This window comes from Thunnus albacares, chromosome 8, assembly GCF_914725855.1.
Source record: "Thunnus albacares chromosome 8, fThuAlb1.1, whole genome shotgun sequence".
Classification (NCBI taxonomy): Eukaryota; Metazoa; Chordata; class Actinopteri; order Scombriformes; family Scombridae; genus Thunnus; species Thunnus albacares.
The window spans coordinates 5,273,487-5,298,416 of record NC_058113.1 but is presented as its reverse complement, the minus strand read 5'-3'; the positions used below and the strand labels follow the sequence as shown (position 1 = coordinate 5,298,416).

General features: G+C 40.6%; 1 long non-coding RNA gene across 3 annotated transcripts in view; it reads left to right on the top strand.

Annotated features, from left to right (window-relative positions):
* LOC122987155 overlaps positions 1–18,583 on the top strand; it is a 125,011-nt gene extending 106,428 nt beyond the window's left edge. For 2 of the 3 annotated variants that reach the window (XR_006404461.1, XR_006404464.1), the window contains exon 3: positions 14,995–17,642. This is a non-coding gene — a long non-coding RNA (uncharacterized LOC122987155). Of the gene's footprint in view, positions 1–14,994; positions 17,643–18,494 lie in introns of those variants that run through there. The other variant, XR_006404463.1, reaches the window with a different exon arrangement.
* The last annotated feature ends 6,347 nt before the right edge of the window (positions 18,584–24,930 follow it).

Sequence of the window (24,930 nt, the reverse complement as noted above, 5' to 3'; positions counted from 1 at the left end):
ATGAAATTCTCTGTATAGAGGAGAAAAGACAGATTGTACCTGTATGCTGGTTAAGTCAATATGAACGGTCTCAAAAAGACTAATTAAAGGTTCTGCTTTTGCAAAATATTACCTCTGTTTTACCTGACCCTGAGGTAAGGACCAAAGAATGAAGACCAACGTAACGTTTTAAAAATTCTACCAAAATCCTACATTGAATATACTGAAACCACATTTGAAGTGCATGATTTTTTTTGTCATATTGTAGTAGCAGAACATATTCTCAGTCTTATTTAACCCTGTTGCTCATTTTTACATCCATCTTCTTAATATGGAGTTTTTATGGTCAGCAAAGAATAACCCAAACAAAATCACACATCTATTTTCAAAAGTACATTCATACAGCAAACAGATATGTCCTCTACCTCCATTGTCTGTGATGTAAACATGATGGCAGACAGATGCTGCTGAGAAAGGCGGCATCCGCACTGTCAAGGAGAGAGACAGTGGCTGTCGCTTTTGTAAATGTGACGTTTCAGTTTGCCACAACAGGTTGTCAGCTTCAAAGTTTCATTACTGCAACTCAGCCAATTAGATGATATAAGTTGGCTAAACTGGAAAATATTGGAAAATTGACAAAATTGCTTCATTCTGACTCCAGAAAGGTAAGGTAGGGGTCTAGATGATCTGCTAGCAATTCATTTGAAGCTTTAGTTATACTTCTGCTTACACCATACCTCAAAAATGGTACTACACATTGGTCCTACATTAACTATGAAGGCACCATGTGATTGGCTGCATGTAATATGTCCAGCAAGTTTCTGATGTCAGTAGAGATGATTTAAAGTGAAGACAATATTACACAAGTTTAAAAAAATCTCAGTTATCTTCCCTTTTCAGCAATGCCCTTCTAACAAAGTCATCTCCACTAATCCTAAATCCTTAATTTATCACAGTGCATTAAACAACATAAATATGACAAGTCGGCGAGCAATAGTCTCATAGTCAGTAATGAAACAAGACAAACTTTCTTATCCTTATTCATATCACAAAGAATCCAAACTGTCCCCTTGGCTGAGGCAACAGCCTGCAACTAAATTATACCTATGTCTGTTTTTATCAAAAAGTTAGAAGGAGAAAAATAAGGAAATTGCATAGAGGAAGCATCAAACATCACTTACTGGTCAGCTCTTCTCTCCACTTCTCTTTCTGTGGGCAGCGATTGGGATAACTTCACATTATAGTTCAAAGGAGAAGTGCTTCGGTGTCATGCTATATAGATATTTACACTGTCTTCACGGATAGCACGCTCTCTTTCCACGTGTGAACAGGGGAGTCATGTTACATGCCAATAAGAATGTGAAATATCCAAACTGCATTAAAGCAGGAGCCAAACAACAATTAATCTTATGTTAGTATGTTACTCAACTTTAGTACAGAGAGCCAGCAGACAAAACTCCCACCAACAAACCAGTTCTCCAGCGGCTTTCCAAAAGGACATTGTCAAATCTTTGCAGGCAAACCCCCATCGCACTGATCCAACACAGGTGTGGACTCATCAGCCAGTCACACCAATGCACAATGTTTAAATAGCAGGCTCTTCTCACCTCAGTGTTCATAAATAATAAAAAAAAAGGTGCAGAAATAATAGAGGAAGCCTAAAAGGAGAATTCACCCGACATAACAAAACACAGTTACTCTGGGGAGTAGAAGTAAAACATGATATAACCTGATCATGTACTCTACGATACATCTGGTGCTGCATCAGTAGAAATCTGATATTGAACTACAAATCAAAACCTGTACGCAGTGGTGGAAAGTAACTAAGTGCATTTACTCAAGTGCTGTACTTAAGTACAAGTTTTAGGTACTTGTACTTTACTTGAGTATTTCCATGTGATGCTACTTTATACTTCCCCTCCACTACATTTCAGAGGGAAATATTGTACTTTCTACTCCACTACATTTATTTGACAGCTTTAGTTACTTTTCAGATGAAGACTTGACACAATGGATAATATAACAAGCTTTTAAAATACAACACATTGTTAAAGATGAAACCAGTGGTTTCCAACCTTTTCGGCTTTTGACGTCTTACAAAAAGCAGTGTGTAGTCAGGGTCACATTTCAGATGTCTATGAGTTGTTAGCAACTCCACCAAATAGTGATTTTTCCCTCTAAACTTCTCACATGGTTTTATTTCAATAAATGTTCAAATGATCCAATATTTCACCAAAAATAAAAGATTATAGAAAAATTCCACAAACTGAAAACAGATTTGTGTATCTACTAAACTAGCTAACTGCATATAAAGTAGTTGAAACTAGCTCCACCTCCAGCAGCTACAACAGTAACATGCTACTCTAACACTGATGCTTCACTATTAATAATCTAATGATGTCATATATGATAATATATCAGTCAGAGGGACCAAACCACTACTTTTACTGCAATACTTTAACTACATCGAACTGATAATACTTATGCATTTTTACTGAAGTAGGATTTTTCATGCAGGTCTTTTAATTGTAATGGAATATTTTTACATTGCTGTATTGGTACTTTTACTTAAGTAAAGGATCTGAATACTTCTTCCACCACTGCCTGCAGGGTATCTGACAGCGGGACTCCTGTTAACCCCTTGCGTCGACCTTAAATCCTGCATAAGAATGCGTTGAGCACATTTTCTACGTCATGCATACCTTTTTATTGAATATTTTGAAACCTGCATTGTTTACATTGCCTTGAAGTCTTCTTCTTGGGTGCGTGTGCACGAGAAAGAGAACCTGCTCATCCAACGTTGTACCACTAGCAGTTAAAGACTCCGCCGGGTACATTTAATGGGACTTAATAAACAGAATAAAACAGTGTAGATCAATAAATATTGCCATTCATGGATCAGCCTCCCTGATAATGTGCCAGTGCAGTTTGTATAGACTGCTTCTGTAGTGTGGGTGATATAAGTCTTTTGATGACTGTAAGACATGTACTTGTTCAAACAGTTCCTTTATACTTAGTGTGGCATTTACTATAAGTCCCACAAATGCAGCATGATGCATTTGTTTTTATGGCATTTTCTTCTTAGTGTCAAAGTGACAAGAAAGATGTTAGCGAAGTGTTCTTCTTCCCTCACATTCATCGCTTCACATGGGGGGAAATTCACAGGAATTGTCAGGCAGGTGCTGCAGGGCCAGCAGGAGGCCCCGAGACAAAGTAGATAGAGAGGGTTAAAACAGTATAACTTTGCTGCCATATAGCGTGACTGCATCTCCCTGAGGCATACACAAGTACATTCACTTCCTGTCCAGAACACGCACACACGCACACACACACACACACACACACACACACACATACACGCACGCACATAACAGAGCAGTAGTGATGCACTGTCTGGACTGCAGAAAGGAGACACAGCCTGAAGGTCTCTCTCTACTTCTCCCTCTTTCTGTCACTGTTTCTCTCTCTCTCTCTCTCTCCCTCTCTCTCTCCTTCACCATGGGTGTCAATTGTGCCAAGTCAGCACAACTCTGACATGCTTAATTATCCTAGTAGAGCCAGAGAAGGGAGAGGAGAGGAGATGGGGAGACAGGAGGGGGTGAGGGGAGACAGGGGTTGTTGAAATTAGGGAAAAGGAAGGAGACAAAAGGATAGAAAAAGGAGAAGAGAAGAGACAAGGAGGGAGAGGAGAAAGTCAAAAACAGGGCAGGCAAAGGAGGAGAGGGAGAGCTGAGCAGGAAGGAGAGAAAAAAGGATGATAGGAGGTAAAAGAAAAGAGGAGTGAGGCAGAAGGACAGCAGGTTGGAAAGATGCCCCAATCCTTCATGGCTCACAGACGCATCTGCAACACATTTATTACCTTACTGCCCCGCAAAGCTTCTGCTCGCCTCATATCAAGGATGCAGGCTGGAGGGCAGAGAGAGAGAGAGAGAGCAGAGAGCAGGAAAAAAAGAGACTGAAATACAGAGAGTGATGGAGACCAAGGGGACATTAAACAGTCTGACACACAATTCACAGTTACCATGGAAAATGCAGAGCACAGAACTTAACTGGTCTGCAGGATGTACTGTAGCAGCATTTTAATCCATGTGCATTAGACACAATAAAAATAATCAAGCCGGATCAAATGTTAAAGTGATGTTTTAATTTAGAACACATGGGAATTGCAAGGAAGCATTATTTAAAGGAGCACTCCACAGAGTTTACATGAAAATAACCCTACACATTTTAACAACTGTTACACTTTCAAACTGGCAGTGTATTCAGAAACTGTGCCTTTAAGCGAGCCGCTTGGACTTCCATAAGGTTGTGATGTCACAACTATATGCTCAGCATTTCCTCTACCGTTGCCATAGAGGGGCAGCCTGCCCCTCCAATAGGGCCCCCCCCCCCTTCTGAAAGAAACAAAATATGTTTATTTATGTTATTTACCTAATTAATGTGCACTTGTTTCAATTCAGCTCAGTGTGAGAGTCTCTACTGTGTTTTGCTGTCATTTATGGTCATGCTAGTTTCTCTCCTCGTCTGCTTTCTGTGTTTCGCCGGGGGAGGGGCTTAGCCCCTCCACACACACACGGAGCAGAGCAGAGTAGAGACAGTCCTGGAGGAAATGGTACGCACTTGTTGGATGTCAGGAAGCAAATTTGTCGTTGCACAAACCGGTGAGTTTTACCCAGAGCCCTGTTTTTTCCCAGCTACAGTAGGCTACAGTCCCTTACCTGTGGTTGGTCATGGCGTGCGTCATTCAGAAAACAGTCAGCCACTCAGAAGAGAGGGGCTTTGAGCAGACTCAGCCTGTTTCAGGCTGAGTCAGACAGAAGGGCTGCATCCATAAAAACATGCAAATGTTTTTTAAATAGACCACAAAAATGAAAATACTGAACTGGTAAAGGGGCATAATATGACCTCTTTAAGCTGCCAGAACTGCTTTTTGGATAGTGGCAGCTATCAGCTTCAGAAACGCCCTCCCTCCACACCTTTACAACGTTGGAATTGGGGGGGCTGTGTCTGACAATTTTTGTAACTCAAACTTCTATAACAAAACCTACAATCCCGCTTCACCTGACAATTAGCCAGCTGTGTGGAGGTTAGAAAGCAAGCAGGGCTTAAACTTCTCTTTCTAGCTCTCTTTTGTCACAACAAAGTGCAGCACTATTAGGCCTTCCAGCAGAGAAAATGCACCATTTTCCTGTATTTAAGCCAGTGTTGGGTCTCCCACTCCTCTTTGACGACTTTCTTTTCACTGCCTTAAAGTGTGGCCATATGGGGTAGCCTTCCAAAGTGGCTGGACAACACGTCATATGAACTAGTTCTTTTTGAGTATAACTTGGCTCTTAGTCCACTACACCTTTCAGTGATGATGATTTATAAGTATCTGAAATCTTAATTTACTGCTGTGGAGTAGGTGAAGAATAGTTGCAGTAAATGTAAAATGGTGCCAGTCATGTTTTTGGTTATCATGCTAACATGACATGTTAACATGCTAATGTTTAGCAGGTATAATGTTTCACCATTTTAGTTAGCATGCTAACACTTCCTTACATGAAAATTAGCACTTAACACAAAATATAGTTGAGACTGATTTGTTTTGTAGGTATTTTCCTCATAAACCAAAGTGTTGGACAGATTGAGATGTTGACCTGATGATGGTGCTAGATTAAATCTTAAAGGATCACCAAATTAAAAAAAAAAAAAATAGATCATTCTGCAAGAAACATGAATGTATGTCCTTGTTGCCGAGACATTTCACTGAACTGTTATCCTTAATCAAGAGATCATTATGGTCATTAAGGTTTATCCTCAGGGGGCCATGAATATCTGGGTATAATTTGGTGCCAATCTGTGTAGTGGATGTAGAGATATTTAAGTCAGTAGGATTCATCCTCTGGACACCTTGAATATCTGCACAAAATCGTATGGCAAATCCATCTGATTGTTGGCAAGACATAATCAAACCCAAAAGAATCATTGGAGATCCAGTTTCTATGACTCCAGGATGTCTCATATAATAAAAGTGAGTGGACAAGTGTTTTGGCATTGGTGAGAGTATGAAATATTACTTTCAGTCTTAGTACCAACATTAATGTCAGCACTTCATTAGAATGATAAAATGGCTCAGTATAATCCGTTTTCTCCTCATATAAAATCAATACAGGGAGTCTTGCAGCCTGTCTGCAGTGATGGTGAAATAGCCTGACTTGAGCATTAAAACTGCAGAACATGGAGGCGTCCATGTTTCCTTTAATGGCTCTACTTATTGCCCTCATACAGACCGAACTGTACTAGCAGTGTGCCACAGCATGCTGCGCCATAAACAGCCTCTTTTTTTTTTTTAATGCTTTATAATGCTGCTGGACTGAGAGCAGCGACTGCAGCAGCAACAGCCCACTGACTCTCATTTACTCACACTCACACATAGAAACACACAAAACAGACACCCAAGGACACTATGATAGCCACACACACACACACACACACACACACACACACACAAACTGCTAAAAATGAGTATCCGGCCCCCAGTCTGTCACTGGCAAGCGACGACTGCAACACTTTGTTATATCACAAGCACTGCCACACACACTCGTCAAAGCACAATTCACGTCACACATTTTCTGTCTGAGTCTGCATGAGCAGTTTTCTTCCCCACTGCGGGATTTGGTTTCTCCTTGTTAGAGAACAGTGCAGGAGTTGAAAGTAACAGGAAATAGCAGTAACAAAAAAAGAAAGCCCTCTCTCCGTCTCTCAGCAATCATTTCTTCGAAAAAGAAAGATTCCCTTATGAGACCTTTTGGATGGGAAATGTTGGTTCAGCAGAGAATCAGCGGACTGAAAGTCAATATCACATACTGTAATACTCCAGTGGTGTCGTAATAGAGAGGTCGGACCCAGTTTGCTTTTAATGTGTAGTTTGACTCTTCCTCTCGCGCTCCACCACGTAATCATCCTCCTCTTCCTCCCTGCTCCTGCTCTCCTCTCTCTCCCATTTTATCATATCCTCGTTATCACCTTCATCCTCATTCTTCTCATCACCCACAATCTTATCATCATTATCATCACCACCACCTCCATCTTCTCCATCTTCCTCTTCCCTCCCCCCCTCCTCTTTCCTCCCTCTCTTCCGCTTCCTGCCTGTTGTTGCCGCTGCCATCTGTCCTGTTTTCTTTCTCCTCCTCGTCTCCTTTCCTCTCCTCCTCCTCCTCCCCCTCTTCTTCTTCCTCCTCCTCCTCCTCCCGCCTGGCTTCTGCCGCCGAGCAGACTGTTTTCATGCTCGCCTGTCAAGGCAGACATGCCGACAGATCAGCTGACTGACACACCGACATCAGAGGAAATGACGGACAGGCAGAGAGGAGAGGAGGCAGAAGAGTCGGTGAAGAGAGAATGTGAGAGAGAAGGTGGGGGGAAGTGGTTATGTGAATTATGATGTACAGTAATTGGATTGGCTAAGTTTGACAGCAAAGTTTTCTCAGTTTGCACGCTAGTTTTTATCGAGAAGATGTACAGTCAGCAATATTAATGTGACACATTTCAGCGTTTTTGTCAAATAGAACTGGATTACTGCATTAATGTGATTACTGATCGGTGAAGTCTTATTACAAACTGCCTCAGGACTTGCTGCATATATACTTACATGGTGCAAATGTTGCCAGAGATAAGTTAAAGGGTTTTTTTTTTCTATTTTAGAAATCAATTTTACTCAAAATTCCCCTGGAAATAAGTGAACTTTTGTCCGCAGCTCCAAAATGTTTGAACACATTAAACCCTGTCACATGTCCACCTACACAGGTCTGCTCAAGGTGTGGTCATTATGAAATGAGGACCAAACTGACCCTGCCTCTTTCACTTTGAGTTCAGTCAGACTTTGATACTCAAAATGGCAAGGCTCTTAAAGGTCCAAAGGGCAACACATGTAAAGTGAATTTTTTTGCTTGCAATAAAACAGGTTCAGCTACTCCAAGCAGCTGATGTCACACATGGAGGTTGCTACATTACAGCATGGATCACCTTATTGTTTATGTCTGGCAGCAGCCGGAGCTCTTTGATAATACCTGTATGAACTGCACTCACTTCAGACTCCTCTGACTCACTTAGCAGTCAAATGAGAACATGTGTTGTTATAAATAGATGCTTACAAGTCCACAAAGGTGCACAGGTGCCGGCAGCGGTGCACACATAGCCTATAGTCTGTAACAGCTGTTGGTTTGCCACAGCCTCTATCGCTGTAGAATCTATGATATGGATTTATATCAGATCCTACAACTTCAACAAGAATTTACTTAATTTATTTGTGTTTGTGACACGTCCCGCGTGAAAGGGACCTTAGTTTTGTTGTAGCTGTTAGGGCAGGACAGTTTACACCATTATCTTTGTTGTGTCACAAACTGGCCCAGAGTCAGCGACGAAAAAGGGAATCACACATGACTAAAGTTTCTACAAATGACATTTATTGTCAGCTTAAGATAAAATAATGGTGGAGGAAGAGAAGAGAGATAATGTACATAATAAGCATCTACATTTCCCTCACTTGCGTCTTTTCCACTGAGGATTCATGGAGAGACGCAAGGAAAAGACGCGAGGAAACGAGGAAACGCGTTTTTAAATAAATGAGACGTCTTTTCTTCTGAATTGTCATGTGAAGCAATGTCCATTTCTGATGATGGCAGCAGCTGGTCACAGCTGGATCAGCTGTCAGTTGGCTTTAACAGCTGTAGAGACTTTTGACAGAGTTTGTCTGCACACATGTGCACTGTGCTAATACTAATAAAGGTTCACAGTTCTCACTGCCAGAGCAGCTGTTTTCTCTCTGTAGCCTGTTACCTGTTTAACAAACACCTGCACATGAATAAAAACCTGCTTTCTCTATTTATACTGTGTCCTGCTCAGAGGCTCATAAACTATTTCTACTGGCAGAAGGTTTTAGTATTATTTATTAATTATTTGTGTTTGTATTTATTAATATTCTGATTTTGAATTCATTATTTAATAACCCAGCATATGATCAGGGCGTCTTTTGAACACTGGAAATGATTCATTTGGCTAAATGTTACATGAGACTGACTAGAAATGAAGATAACTGATGTGAAATATAAATGTCTTTTAATGTGTTTCTTGCTGACAGACAGACTCTCCCTACTTGAACTTTATCCATAATAACAGTTAATGGGGGAAATAACAGATCATGAAAAGAAAAATCTTTCTAATAAATGAAGAAAGTTGTTTATGGTTCTTTTGTTGATCAGATTTTCAATAAATCAGAAAACAAATACAATATAAAACTTGGGATACACTTCAGTTTACTCACATCTGTCTTCACCCCTGTATGAAACTGCAGTGATGTTGTGATGTATCAGATCAGTCTGATCAGCTGCAACGTCCAATCATTAACTGATATCCAATAAGGGGGCATGTCAGCCAATAAAAGATGTCTGTGAAGGCTGCTCTCGCTCATGGCTTCTCAAATATCCCTCCTCCTCCTCGCTCCTCGGAGCAGAAATAAGAGCTTTGGGATGGCCTTCAAAAAAGTGGATCAGAAAAACTTCAGATTCAAGCGAGGATCGAGGAGTGAGGAAAGATCAAATAAAGGACTTGGGATGTACCCAGAGGTCAACAAAGATGCCAATTAAATTGGCTGAGAACTCAGGTGTAGGTGGTTTCCAACTCTGCCTATTGGTTCCTGAGTCAGGAAGCCAAACCAATCTCACAAGCATAAGGCAGAGAGAGAGGGACGTCACAATAGTACCATGAAGTTTGGTGAAATCATGAAATTCCCAGCACAGTTCCACCTACCTTCAGCCTTACTCCAGGTCTAATCAGACTGTGTTATTGAAAACTGTTATTGTGTGGATGTGTTGGGGGGGTTTTCCATCAAGGCGGATAAAGGGAAAGCCTGACTTATTTCCATAAGCCTCGCTAATGTAAGTGAGGGTTCTGTTCCATTACAGTGGCTTATAGGATTCCCTGCTTGGTAACCATGGTAACTTATACCGCAGAACTAGCCTGCTCCGTGGCAGGCTAACTGTCCGACAAGCGGAAACCGACTCCCAAAAGTCAGTTCTGTCAAATGTCTTTTCACGCTCGCATCACTTTTGTCATGTCTGTGTTTGGAAACATATAACATATTTCAGTTTATCCCCTTCTGCTGTGTTTGAATTTATACTTATATCCTACTGCTGTTTCTTCATCTCCAACTGCAACTTCTTAATTTTTACTTTCAATGACGCGTAAATATAACGGACATCCTGCAAAAGAGAAAATGTGTCAGAGTAGCTGATTATATAGCTGGTAAAGATAAGTTGATTCTCCTAAGTTGCCTACACCATCATTTTAAACATACGTCTGATATTATCTAGCCTACTGAAAATATAGCTACAGTCAGTGATCTGAATGTTCATTTATGAACAAATAAAGATAAAACAATAAGGGGAGGCAGCCACAGCTTTTCACTTTCCCTGCCCACATTTATCCTGCCAGTCCAGAAGATTGAACCAACATCCTTCCTGTCAAAAGCCCATTTGTCTAACCATTAGGCCACCAATGTCCATTTAAGTAGCTTTGTATAACTAGCCAAGCCAACCCCCCCCGCCTTGTTAATTGCAGCAGTATTTCCCTTTTTGGTGATGACTCCTTTATATTCTTCATATAGTTTCATCAGCGGGGTTGCTGAGAAGAACCCTGCTCAAGTTTTCCTTCCTTTTCTGACATAGTATCGTCTTTTCAACAACTGACTGTTCTAGGCTGCTTATGACCTCCGTGCACACGCACAATGCAAGCTTATTTAAGCCTGGCTTGAGTTATCATTGACTGGACACGGCTGAATAGTGTTAGTGGAAGGCTTTTTCATGTAAGTGCAGCTTTCATTAGCTGGGTTTAATGGAATACCCCCCCAAGGCCTTTAACATACATCAACATTTTGCACTTTTATTTCACATAACTTAAATACCTGCACAGTTCCAGCATATGGAAATATTAAGATGTCTTATGCATAGATGCAAGATAGAAAGCATAGCGAAATAAAACAAAAAATTATATGTATGTGTTTGTTTGTGACGTGTTCATGTGTTTAGCTGAACATTTTCCTCTAATTGATATCTGTAGATCAGCAGCAGTTGGAGTGCGTTTATCCATTTTCATTCATATTCATAAAGAAACTCAACCAGTTTCAGAGAGTAGATAGTAAAGGTGATACATGAGTAAAGAGAATATTGAAAGCAACTATTAAACGCTGCATTTAAGCTGTCATATACAGTAGACGTGCTCTTGTTTAATGGTGTTCTTATGAGTGCTTATGTTTGCTTCACGCTCATTTCTTCATCCTTCACATTTAAACGTCTCTGATGCTGATGATCAGATCCTGGCAGAACTTGGGGGGGAATCATTCATCTCACCACTCTGTTTCAAATCACACTAATTAACCTGTGCATGTCTGTGTTTGCGAAGTAAGGCGAGGGGGTGGGGTGGGGGGGCTGCATAATTCACAGAGGAAAGACAGGTTTACTGTTGCCTCGCATTTCCCCCGAAATTTCAGAGCTTTGCTTCAAATTCATGTGACAGCTAGAATGAGTCTTGCTGGAGAGGAGGCGAAAAAAAAACAAAACAAAACACGGAGAGCAGCGGAAGAAATAGCCAGAAGATGGGGGACAGTAATAGTAAAGACGCAAAGTGAGAGGATGGATAGAAGGGGGGGCGGGGAGGGGGGAAGACAAGATGGGAGAGTAATAGAGAGTAATAGCGTTGGAGAGGAGAGGATAGACAGAAGAGGAGATGAGACTGAAAGAGGAGGCAGAGAAGGGGCTAGACGGACGAACAGAGTAATAGATGAGACAAAATGAAAGACAGAGGCGAGGAGAGGAGAGGCTGGGCAAGTCACTGAGGCTTCACTAATTGCCACTCAGAAGAAAGAGAGAGGGGCTCTTTCCAAAGAACGGTCATGCTGGTCTGTTCTTTGAATCGGATCTCTGTTCCTGGCTTTCTTTTTCCCCCCCGCCACCGTCTAGACAAGAGCAGAACAAGCTGTTCTTGTTATGGGAGGAAGAGGAGAAAATGTGCAGTGTCATTAGGTCGCTCACTGCCAGCCGGGCAAATCGGAAGGACTCGCTCCAGGGAAGGGCCTGTGCAAGGTGTTTGTACATGCAGGTACAGTACGAACCGCCTGTGTTTGTGTGTGTTGATTAACCGCAACAAAACACAGCGGTGTCCCCCTCCCCAAACCACACTGATGAATTTCATTAAAATGTTTTCCTCCACTCTTCTTTGGATTATTTTTTTTTTTTGCCTCCATCCTCCACCTTTTACCTCGCCAAGAACCAAAATTAAAAAAAAAAAAAAAAAAAAAGAAGAGAATCTTCACCAGAAGTGTGGAGAATCTGGCTGAGACTTGATTACAGCGGTCGATTAGACCTGCGTAATCACATTAAGTAATGAGTTTGGCGCGCAGGAGTCAAAGCTGATTTGTTACTATGGCAGAGACATCATTTCACTGAATATTTCAGAGGGAGGCGTGTAAATCAGTCCAATCTTCTCAGTCGCACGGAGAGTCCACGGACGAAGCAGGACTCGTTCGTGAGACCTAATATGTTAAACGATCTTGTAAAGAAGGACTCGGAAAAGTACTTTCATGATTCCTTTTGTTTGTTTTACATTTGTTCCCCCTACACTCTACTCTCTGTGCTCTACCTACTAGTTTTCTATGCTTGAATACTACCTGGCTCTCCGTTTGCTACGTGGTATTTCATCATCAAGGTTATTTCAGCTTGGACTCTATGGCTGTGTCTGAACTCACTCCCTCCGTCACTCATTCATCGCTGGCTATATAACAGACGCTCATAGTCAACGGTAAATTGAGATTTCACTCTCTTACTGATCCTCATCATTTCATCACTGTCAGCTTTAGAGTCACACACAAAGGGATTTTTTTTTTTTATCTTAAAATGTGGAGCATGGAACTGTGGCATTGTCAGCAGAAAGTACATGCCATGGACACTACTTTTTACATTCATTGTGAAACTTTACAGCGGATAAGCTTGCAGTACAAACTAAGGCGTGGGCATTTACTAGGCGGAGAGGGTATTACAAAAGAATCAAGTGGAATGATGGGAAATATAGGATCTTCTCTTTTCAAAGCTTTAACACACACTCGGGACTGAGAATCAGGATATCTCAGCCTCTGCTGCTAACCTAAACAATGTCTCTTTTCAAAAACTGTGATGTGGTTTCTCTGGATAATCCACAGCCTGTCAACAGTTTTCAACCGTTATTTAAAGGTAAAAAGAAAGAAGTGAAAAGTGTTGACAGTGTGGTCTGAGTAACCAGAACATTGTTTCTGCAAAAACACGTTCCTGTCGAGTGGTTCATGTCTTCTTTTTTTTTTTTAATTCTGTGGGGAACCACAAATAAAATTCTAAAAATGTTTTAACTGTACAGTTTATCCTGCTTCAGATTATTTTAATGTAGCTTGATATTTTAGCTGGGTTGTAAACGTTGAAGCTTATACATTCATGCGTAAAATGAAGGCTTTTTATATTTCCAGAGAGCGAATGAATGGAGACAGAAACGAGGGAGAAATGCAGCATGTAAGAGAGGAGACAGAAATACGGAGAAACTAAAGTGCAACTGATTCAACGTTCGACAAAACAGACAAAAATACAAGCAGAAGAAGAAGTCAAAGAGCCAAATGATGGAGATACATCCAAAAATTCTGAGAAGTCACTGCACTTTGCACTTAGCGTTCTGCCTGAAAACACAGAAATGATACATCTGAAAATCACTTTGATAATGATTTTCGACTGCAAAAACGCACTTGTGATTTCAGTTGGCCTTTAAAAGCACCAGCATACTGTATCTACAGTGTAGCCTACGGAAGACGTGTGCCGTCATCAACACAAACAGACTCAGCTTTTTCTTTCCTCTCTTTATCCTTTAAGTTTCATTTATTCTCTCATCTCTGCAGAGTCTCTCAGTTTACGGCGTGGTGGCGGCTCCGTGCGAGCGTAGCTCTCAGAGAATGGCTGCAAACCACACACTTCACACTCCGGGGAATACTAACATGGCCTTGCTTTCCAGTGCATCAAACACTTTGTTGTTGTTATTTTCACTCATTATGATTAAAGTTCAGCGTGATTAGTCATTCCCTCCAGAATATATATATTATTTGCTTTTACATTTATAGGTTAGAGGTGGGGTTTTTTTTTCCTCCATTCACACAAGATAGTGCTTATCTTATATTTAAGGGGGGGGGGGGGCGTTTTGGTAATAACCGTGACAGAAGCACATTAAGGTTCGGGGCTGCAGCACATCAAAGGCCCGTTTGAAAAAGCTGTTTATTTATTTGTTGTTTTGAGCGGGAGACCACTTTTTGTCTGACCTTGTTTCTGGTTGAACTCAACCCATTAACTCTGCTTTGTGTTTGAGCTCACAGGTGTAAAAAAAAAAAAAAAAAATTATTTCACATGACCTTGCACATTCTGAGGTGTAGATAACGGGGAGAACTGCACCTAACAGCCTCGTATTTGAGCATTTTGTTGTCCGTACAGTTTGTCAATGCTTTTACACATTTTAGAGTGTGCCCACATGTACTACTATTCAGTGACACCGGTGTATGTGTGTGGGCGTACTTTATTTAACCTGTTTTTTTTTTTTTTTCCTTTTTTGTTATGCACATCTCTTGTAAACATGTGTTTTTATCAAAACGGTGATTTTTTTTTTTTATTATTTTAACTGCCAATTATTGTTTTTTAAAAACCTCCCAATCCAATTTTTGTTTTACCACACAATTCTGCGGAAAAAGGAACAGATCGAGTCTTTTATCACTCCTTTAAATCAATAAAAACTTGGATGTCTTGAATGAACAAAATACTTTGTACGCCTGGGATGCAAAGTGGAACATCAGCTACAGTGTTCGCCTTTATCTTGATGTTCTGACTGTGAATGCAGCTCTATTCAAAGAACCAAACGTTTGAAATAGTTGTACTAAGGAATGTTTTTTTCTTCTCCTCTTGTCCCTTCTCTCCGGCTGCACAGAGTGCAAGTTCCACTGCACCAATGGGAATTGTTTGCGTCTGGGCTCGCTGATCTGCAACCAGCTGAATAACTGTGGGGACAACAGCGATGAGGAGAACTGCCCTGTGGTCACCCAGCACCCTCCGCCGGGCATCTTCAACTGTAAGTGCCGCAGAACGCTGCTCTACCTCCGAGCCTCCCTCTCTGTACCTCGCACCATCAAACAGTACAGATAAATAGATACTCCCATCTCTCACTTAACCCTCTTTCTCCTCTCTCTACCTCTTCTTTCCTCTCTGATGTTTTCACTTCTATTCCTCCCTGAGGTCTTTTTGTTGATCCCCAGTGAGCACATAGGATGTGGAGACTGAGGTGCAAACTGAGGGTTGCAGTCTTTTTTTGGGGCATGGTACTGCAAACTAACTTCCCATGGAGTACAATGGGTTTTATACAGTAGGATAGATTTTCTAGGATACAACTGTTTTGTGGCATGTAGATTCAAAATGTGGTGAACTCCAAATTTATAACAAAGCAGCATCTTACATACATACATACAAATACCTAAAAGGATCAACACAGCTCATATAGTAAACAATAAAAACCTATAATAAGGCCTTTGTTTGAGAGTGTGACCACAGCTATAAACACTTTTGCCTTCAGACATATTCAAACAACAGGCCATCGAGCTACTTCTTTTCAAGTATAAAGAAATAGTTTGGTATTTTCACAAATACATGTTTTGGCTTTCTTGCCAAGCTACAACCAGAAATCAGTTAGCTTAGTTTAGCATCAAGACTGGAAGCAGAGGGAAACAGCTAGCTTGGTGCTGTCTAAAGGTAACAAAATCTCCCTGAACTCTCCATTGGTTGCCTGGCAACCTCAACATGATGACAAGATTCCAGAACATCACTGTTGCAGGCCAAGAAATAGTCCCTCATGTACAGGTTTAGCAAACTAGATACAGGGTTAATTAGGCTAGCTGTTTCCCCCTGTTTTCAGTCTTTATGCTAAGCTAAGCTAACTAGCTGCTGGCTGTAGCTTCATATTTACCATACAGACATGAGTGTGGTAATCTAATCTAACTCTCTGCAAAAAAGCAAATATGAGTATTTCCCACAATGTTGAACTATTCTTTGACGGAGGAGGTCAGGATGGATGGAAGTGTGTGAGTGTGACACCAGAGACTACAGTTTGTCTGTCTCCTACCAACAAACAAACAGAATCATTTTCTTTTAATCATTATCACAATCTTTCTCTAACCTTCACCAAGTAGTTTTGGTTGCCTTAATGTAATACAATCTCTTCTCATATGAATTATTTTTGTAATGTTGAGATTTGTATGGGTCGGTTTGGAAGACAGATGTAGATTTGTTGTGTGTGTGGATTTGTGTGAGGACTTGACAATGAAATACAATCCAGGAAGTCCACTCCTTATCAGACATTAAAACAGCAAATACAGATATGGAAATTTATCACGGCGGCAACTATTTTGTCTTTTGTTGCGACGATTGCGAGGTAAACACGGTGTTCATGTTACAAAGTAATCAAACAGGAATGTGCACTTGCGTGTATTTGATTGCCCAAAGCAGCTCCTTGCATTGCAGCAAAAGTTGAGCCTGGTTCAACTTCTTTTTCACCAGATGACCCTTTGTTGTTTTGCCAGTGCCCCCTGCGTCGGCAACCCAACTGCATCAATGGGCTTCCCCCATTCAGATGAATGAGAGAGCTGCATTATTTCACGCAGGGCTAATGTCAGTCTGAACATGGCCTTGGAGATGTAAATTAGATTATACTGTAGTGGTATGAAGACTAGATATGAGACATGAACCTTGTATTCATCCCTCATCTAAGCTGTACTCAATAACGAGAAAGGGCACTCACTATGCATCCTAGGAATCTGTAAATAATGTCATTGAGATTACAAATATGCATCAATAAAATCAACAGACAACCATAGTAAGTGTATAAATGCTGTTAGAGCCTTATAGTTGAATTGCCAAAGGCTACCTAAAGAACCCTAATAGGTATATTGCAGGTTTTCATATCAATCTAACAAAGTTATTTCCACCTCTCTGTTTCTTTGCAGTTTTTGTTTGAATTTCTTTGCTGCCTCTATAAGCACCCCCCTTTAACCCCCCCACACCCTCAACCCCCCACCAACCACCAACCACCTTCTTCTACCTCCCGCTGAGCAGCACTGTCCGGGGAACGAGATGAGAGTGTTCCCTCGACTCGTCACAATCAATGGAAACAGAAAGAGGGAGATGGAGGGAGAGATGAAGAGAGAGAGAGAGAGAGAGAGAGAGGGTGAAGGACACCAATGGGCTCTGATGGCTGTCTGCCAGGCCACTTTGATGTGCTGCAGCGTTCTCTTTCAACAACTTTTAGGAGGAGAGGGAAAACTTTTTACAGCAGTACTTTCATCCTTGGTGCTGTGTGTGTGTGTGTGTGTATGTGTGTGTGTGTGTGTGTCTGGCGAGTTCCTTACCTTCCTCTCATCCCACCCCTCCCTCAGTCACTCCCCCACCTCCCTACCTCAAATGCGCTTCACCTCAAACCCCTCCAACCTTGTTGTTTTGTAAATTTATCTCACTTTTCTCTCTCTCTCTCTCTCTCGCTGTCTACACTTCATCCCCTCCACAAGGCACAAGGAACAACCTTTTTTCTCTTGTTTTGGGGAGGGCTGGTTGGTGGAGGAAGGGGGGTGGGGTGGGGGGGGGGGCACTCATTTCCAATGGATAGAATCCTGAGCTGGGTACTTAAAATATTTAGCTGTCTAGAGCAAATGTTAATGTAAGTGTCTGCGGCCGGCGTTATGGGAAAGCTGTACAATGATTGTAATTTTCTGAGCTGGTGCACATTTTCTGGTGAGGCCTGAGAGACACAGAGAGAGAGAGAGAGAGAGAGAGAGAGAGAGGAGGAGGAGAAGGGGAGAGGTAGCCAAAAAAGAGTGGCGGGGGACTGAAAAGGGTGCAGACAGACTCAGGGGAAGAGGAGAGATGAGGAGGAGGTGGGAAGAGAGGGAGAAGCGAGACAGGGGGCCTGACAAGAGATATGGAAGGGGACAGAGAGAAAGAGGGAAAGAAAGGAAGGTAACAGGGAGGAAGGGGAGAGGGACATAGAAAATGTTTCTGTGGTAATGGAGTTTGCCATCTTGTTGTAGCCGCTGGCTGTTGCCGTGGCAGTGGCAGACAGATGGATCATGAATACTGTCTAGACACACTGCAGCCTGACACCCTGCATCTCACTCCCTGCACCTCCTCTCCTCTCTCCTCTCCTCTCTCCTCTCCTCTCCTCTCCTCTCCTCTCTTCTCCTTCCCTCCCTTTCCCTTAAAAATGAATATTTTTCAGTGCTACAAGTGTGTGTCTCACTTGTTCATACGGTATAGTATCAAACACTTCAGCTTTCCAGGAGCACACAGTAAATATCCATCTCCTTGGTCTATGCTAAATTACTGTAACAAGCAAGTAAGTTACGAACACACCATAACAGACATATTATACTTTTGCTTACCTTGTAGGAGCCACAGGACATCAAGTGTTGAGTGCAATTGATTTGCTGTGGAAAGGTTGCTAAAGAGGTCAAAACTCCAGCAACACTTTATTGGCCTAACAATAAAGTTGTTCTATGTACTACAAGTGTTGCTGGAGTTTTGACCTCTTTAGACTTTTGCCCTTCTCTGTGCACCTTGGAAGTAGGTGAGGTTGTGCCAGAAACCCCTACTCTGCTTGAAAGGTTGCTAGAGCAACTGGATGTTATTTTGAAACTGTGTGCATGTAATATTCTTAAGTTACAAACATAATTCCTTATCAGTATTATCACTGCAATGCTTTTTTCTATAATGTGACTTCAGAATATATTAGAAATGTACAAATAGGTGACAGATTGAAGGAAAAACCTGAAGAAATAAGTGGAGAAACATAAGAAATGCAGTGTTTCCATACTCCCTCCATGAAGGAGTTGCTGAATAGTTTGAGTATGAAATCGATGTGATTCATATGTTACAGCCTTTACAGTCACCAGATATCAACTCAATTGAACATCTATGACAGGTGATGTGTTTTCCACTGTCATCATCAAAACATCAAATGAGGTCACCTCCTCCCTGCTTTATCTCTCCCAAATTGTATAAAGTTCTTAAAGTTTGCTTATTTTTATATTTCTTATTTTTTATTTTATTTACTCTTCTTATAAGTGTTAAAAAAAAAAAATCTGGACAGCAGAGGAAAAATGAAACTTCCTTCGTTTTGATATAAGCTTTGATATATAACAGTATATATATACTGCTGTGCTAAAATAAGGAATTAAAAAAAACACCAAATGAGGAAATATCATTTGTAAGAATGCTGTTCATCCCTCCAGTAAAGTTTCACACACTTGGAGAATCTTTGACAAAAAGCTGTTTTAAACATCTTAGGAAGACGTTTCATGTTATTTTTTCCTTTCATACGTCAGCTATCTGTACATGAAATCTGCAGCCTCTGTACCATGAAACCAAAAATGTATCTTGTGACCAAGTCTGACCAGACAACCCGTGTTATTGTTCTCCTTTATGCTTTTTTGGCCTCTCAGTTCTGTAAATGAGATAAAACACTGTAACCTGCTAATTGCAGACTTGTCAAACCCATCTCTGTGATCTGAGAGCTCCATACTATCATCCCAGCATGCTACAGTCCAAGCCATATATGTGGACATGTTGACACATGCAGTTGTCATGCACAGTTGGTCATGAATTTGCTCATGTAAGATGCTCATGTGGATCCTATAGGACATGTGCAGAGTCTTGCAGTTATGGAGACAAAGAAAGTATCATTTGAGATTTACTCTGGCCACTTTAAACTCAAACTTTGGTTTAACTAACTTTAGATAGTTGTTTTTTTAAGCATAGGGGATAATAATGATTTCACATCACAACATCAACAAACAAAAACAAGATTTTTATCGACTCAACCTGTCCAGCATAACTGCTGCACGTTTTTGCCAACAAGCTGGGTGGTGAAACACCAAGATAGTAGTGTACTATCAAGCCTATTAAAGCAAGCTTACTTCAACATCTGCCATTCTCCAAATAGCAGGGAAGACACATTTAGAGGTCTAAGTGATCTCTGAAAGAGTAATGGCTGTCGAAAGCACCGTTTATCTCACATAGAACCTTTGAGGAAGAATCAGTGTTTTCAAGAATGTGTTCCATTACAGATCAAGAGCTGAACACTACATGCTGCCATCTCATTTTACACAAGCTTGTCTTGCCTCTCTTACCTTGTTAGGCTCAGCTGAAGTGTGAGGAGGGGACAGGGAAGGAGACCAGAGGATGGTTTGGATCGATGGTCAACTCTAGCTTAGCCATTGATTCCGGTCCAGTGTGAGTGGCGCTTCAATAGCATCTAGCAGGCCTTTGGGCTCGCTGATTGATTCCATTTGTGTTGGAAATTCATAACTCTGAAGGCTCATTATTGACTACTCCTCCATTCCAGACTGTCTGAGTGCCTTAGACAGGGCTGTTGCATACTGCTGATAGCTTCAACACCTTATTTCCCAGAAAGAATCTGAGAAAAATTTAAGGTGACTGCTGTGTTTGCAGTAAAGTGCCCTTTATGATAGTACGGAGTAAGATTGTCCCTGCTTCTTTTTCCCTTTTGGGTTTTAGTTGAGATCCTGTCCTGTGATTCTTGTTGTGAAGTTATAATGGTAAGTTGTGTTTTGGTCTCATTCACTACATTTATGTAACAGTTAAACAAACACTGACACTCATTTTAACCTCACCAATTAAAGTGACACTACATTGAACCTTTGCAAGAAGAAATTACACAAACTTTATCTCACAAATGTACAGTGGAACTGTTGGACAATAAAACACACCAGTGTTTCAATACACTCAGAGGTTTTACTGCTACAGTCTTACTTGGTCTGGTACGACCAGTAGCTTATGGTGGCTAATGTTAGCAAACTAGATAGATTTGTCTAAGTAACTGACATTACTGCGTCAATTTGCCGATTCTCAAAGTGTGATACTGTTACACTATACTACTTAGCATATTAACATGATACTTAGCATGTCACAAAAAAAAACGAGTAAATAATGGTTTTATCACAAAAGCTAACCAGAAGTAAACACTTTGTTGTTTCCTTGGTGTGGTCCCATGAAGTTGGAGTTGGTTTTTCAGCCAGCTTTGAGCTTTGTTTTGTCTCCACCAATTCCTGAGGAAAATCTCTCTCTCTTTAGCTTTAGCTTCACTGTGTTTCCCAGTTAGTTGCTAACTTTGTCTGTCTGCTGCTGGAAACTAGGTTAATGAGAGTGGAGTTGGGAGGGCAAAAAAACAAAGCAATGAACTAAAACAGGCTAAAAGGCTCTGTTGAGCTGAGGGGAACTGCTGAGTCGAATGATAATCCTCTGGCAATTCCTTTCACATTACGTATAGTCATTTGACCCATTGTCAATATAGAGATAATAATTAGCACAGCTTTAAAGCAGCTGACTCAATTTAATATTGTGAAATGAAGGGAAATTCAATCTGTCCTGTATATGCCTGTAACAGTCAATGTTTAGCAAACGTTACATAGTCTAGCATTAATGAGCATTTATCTTACTTTTAATAACATCTTTTATTACAAAGCAACGAAAGTTCTACAGTAAAACAAAAAAAGGTACAACACAGAAGAAATACCAGCAGAGTATGCCCCCCCCTCCTTTCCCCGCCAGTATTTTGGTATGACAATATGGAAAAAAATATTTATTGAAGTTGGCAACAGAGAAACACTTTGAATTAGACTCCATCGTTGTGAAGTATCATCATTAAGCGTACGCCTACATGAAGACAAGAGATAAGACAGGATCCCCCTGAAGTCTAGACGCTAGTGGTGGTGGGGTAAAGCCAGCAGGTGGGTGACAGAAACTTTCAGTTGAATCTCCCAGGTATGACAGATTTTGACAGAAAGGGAAAAGTGAAAGTGACAGAGAAAGTTAGAAGAGGAGGAAATAGCAGACATTAAAAAAAAAAAAGACCGTTGATCACAGCTGGTCTAAAAGTGGAGCTGAATGTCAATTAGTATTGTAGTAAGTAGTCAAAAGAGCATGGTAGCTTTACAGGATATCCTTAACTCCATAGTGGGCTCTTATTACTCAACCCTGCAAAACCTCGAGTGTAGTTATCTCACTGGCAAAAAAGCCATGGCTACCACTGCTAGTATTTTCATTGAGCAATGATGAATAAAGTAATTGATTTTTATCACAATAGAAAACATATTAGATGAAGTCTTGACCCATGTTTCTAACGATGTATTGGAGCACCAGGGTTGGTCTCTTGGATGTTGATGAGCGTAACTCTGGTGTAGTGGTGTCTGATGCTTATCTTTATTAACTTTGAGGAAAAAAACCCAAATCAGTCTGAAGCAATTTCACAAAATTCAAGTTTGAACCATCCAAAATTTTCCTTTTTTCATGTATCGCCATTGAAGTTTCCATCAAGTGCTTTTCATTGCTTGGCTTTGTGATAATGGCGACCAGATTAGATTAGTTTGTTTTATGTTTTTCAAGAGCTTGAGCGATGTTATCCTTTATACAACTGACATGTCCAGACCGCCACGTTAATTTGATGTTTCGGCCTCAAGCAAGTTCCGCCGTATGCTGTGATTGAAACTGAAGCTATTCATCAAACCCATTATTAGATCCAGCCCAGTGGCCGTTCCTGTCCCAATGTTGGCTACGAAAATCATAGAACCATATTAGCTTGATTTCTGCTCTCACCCAACCCGTGCTTAAAAGCATCTGAAAGGCATCTGAAAAGCATTTTTCATCAGTCCTCTATGCTTTTTCCTCACCCGAGGCTCTCCAACTGTCTCCGTCTCTATTTCCTCCTGCTTTTCATCACTTAGCCTAATCTCATGGTTGAACAAGCCTCCGGTCAGCTGTCTTCTCTCTCTCTTTTTTTATCTCTTCTCTCCACCTTTCCTTTTCCTCCTCTTTTTTTCCCCCCGATTCATCCATTTCTCTCGTCCCCACTTCCCTTGCATTCTTTTTCTCTTCCTTTTCATCAATTTTTGACCCCAAAGCCCATGTTGGGTGACTTGCTATGTAATTATGGTGTCAACATGGCGGAGTCTCACTCTGTGCAGCTGTTGTCATCACCAGGACTTGAATCTCCACTGCGACTCAGAGGTCAATTAGGCAGCAAATGAATGTAGCTGCAGGATGCTGCTAATTGAATGGTGCCGTTGGGTTTTAGGCAATGAAGGCGGAAGGATGGATGATGAGTCGATCATCACTGTGGTTAGACAGTGGTGACCTCCAGACCACAGGCATGCCTGAGAAATATGTGTCTGTGTGTAATTGTATGTTTACCTGTATGTGTGATCTGTGCTTCTATTCTCCAGAACACCATGCTTTATTAGCTAAATGATTTTGGCTATTCACCACTCCATCACCGTGGTGACTGAGGTTGTTTCCATTTTCATATTATTGCAGTCCATCAATCAGTCGTGGGACTCATACATTGCCATAGCTACTAAATATACAAAACAATATTATGTTACAGTCTTATGTTACAGATGCAACACATTTAAAAACAAAGAGTAACTCATCAAAAAAGTGCATCTAATTGCTAATGCTAATCGCTAACGCTTATATTATTCTGCAAATTGCTTATGTTATAGTTCCATACAGTATTACACATATGTAAATTCAAATTCACTAGTCCTTCAAATGAAACAACAAAATACGTTGTCAGTTCATATGCTACGCTCGAATTTAAATATGCATTCAGTGTTTTATTAACCACTCTCCTCACTAATCTGTCATATTCATCACAAATGTACTATAAAATGGTCTGTTAACCCTTTATGGGCCATACAGTATTACCATCATCTTTTTAGAATAGTTTTTACAAAATTCATGAATCTCACATAACGAAAAAAATTACCAGAGAATTATAAATGGCAAAACATACAACAATACAACCACATTTTCATAATACAATATTTCATCTTAACACATCAGAGGTTGAATCTCAGTTTTCAAACTCAGTTTACTCAGAAACACAGTATATTCAAATCTCTTCCATATTTTATTACATATTGGCAACTTGAACTACCTGTAATTTCTAAGTCAACCTACAGTTGACCTGAACACATCACTCCCTTAAAGTTCATATTGTTGAGCAAATGCAGTCTAGTAGACTATACAACAATGGCTTCAAGTCTAGCTCCTAATTTAACTCTCTCAGGTTTTAAGTACCCAATTTTAGACTTTTATTGTGAAACATCTGCTGGAATTGTTAAGTTTTATTGACAGTAGCTTAGTACCTTAACAACAAAACACCTCAGTATTTATGCATTCTCTAAGTTAAAAATCGATCTGTGCTTATGTAGCTCCATGGTTTTGTGACATAAATCAAAGTGAAAACTGTCTCCCTCTGATTGGCTGACTGATCTGAATTTGACTCAACTGTCTACAATTGATATGTCAATATTAAAAGGGAGATAACAGTTGAATTATTGCAAGAATGTAACTATAATTTTTCATACAACTCCCTTTAGCTTTTTCTGTAGAATAATTTAATCTTTGAGTTTGAACAGCTGCCATATGCAGTGATTGATTCGTGATTTTTAGATATTGCTTTATATGCTCATGCCTATAGGCCAGCATGTACTCTGACATTTCAGAATAAATCTGATGGTTTTATAAGTAGTTCTTCTACACATGAATGTGATTTGAAATTCAGTTAAGACGAGATCAAGATGGCAGCCTGGGTGTGTTAGTGCGCAGTGTTTTGTCTTGTTTTGTTCGTAAATTCAGTGTTGTGCTACAGTACCCAGAGCTCTTTCACCAGAGAAGAGTTCATGAACATCAGGGAAACAACCTCCGTGGATCTATTTCCCAACTTTCTTACCCTGTCTGTGGAACTACTGGACATTTTGGTTAAAGGTGAACTCACTTATGTTCATACAGTGAAACGATGGAG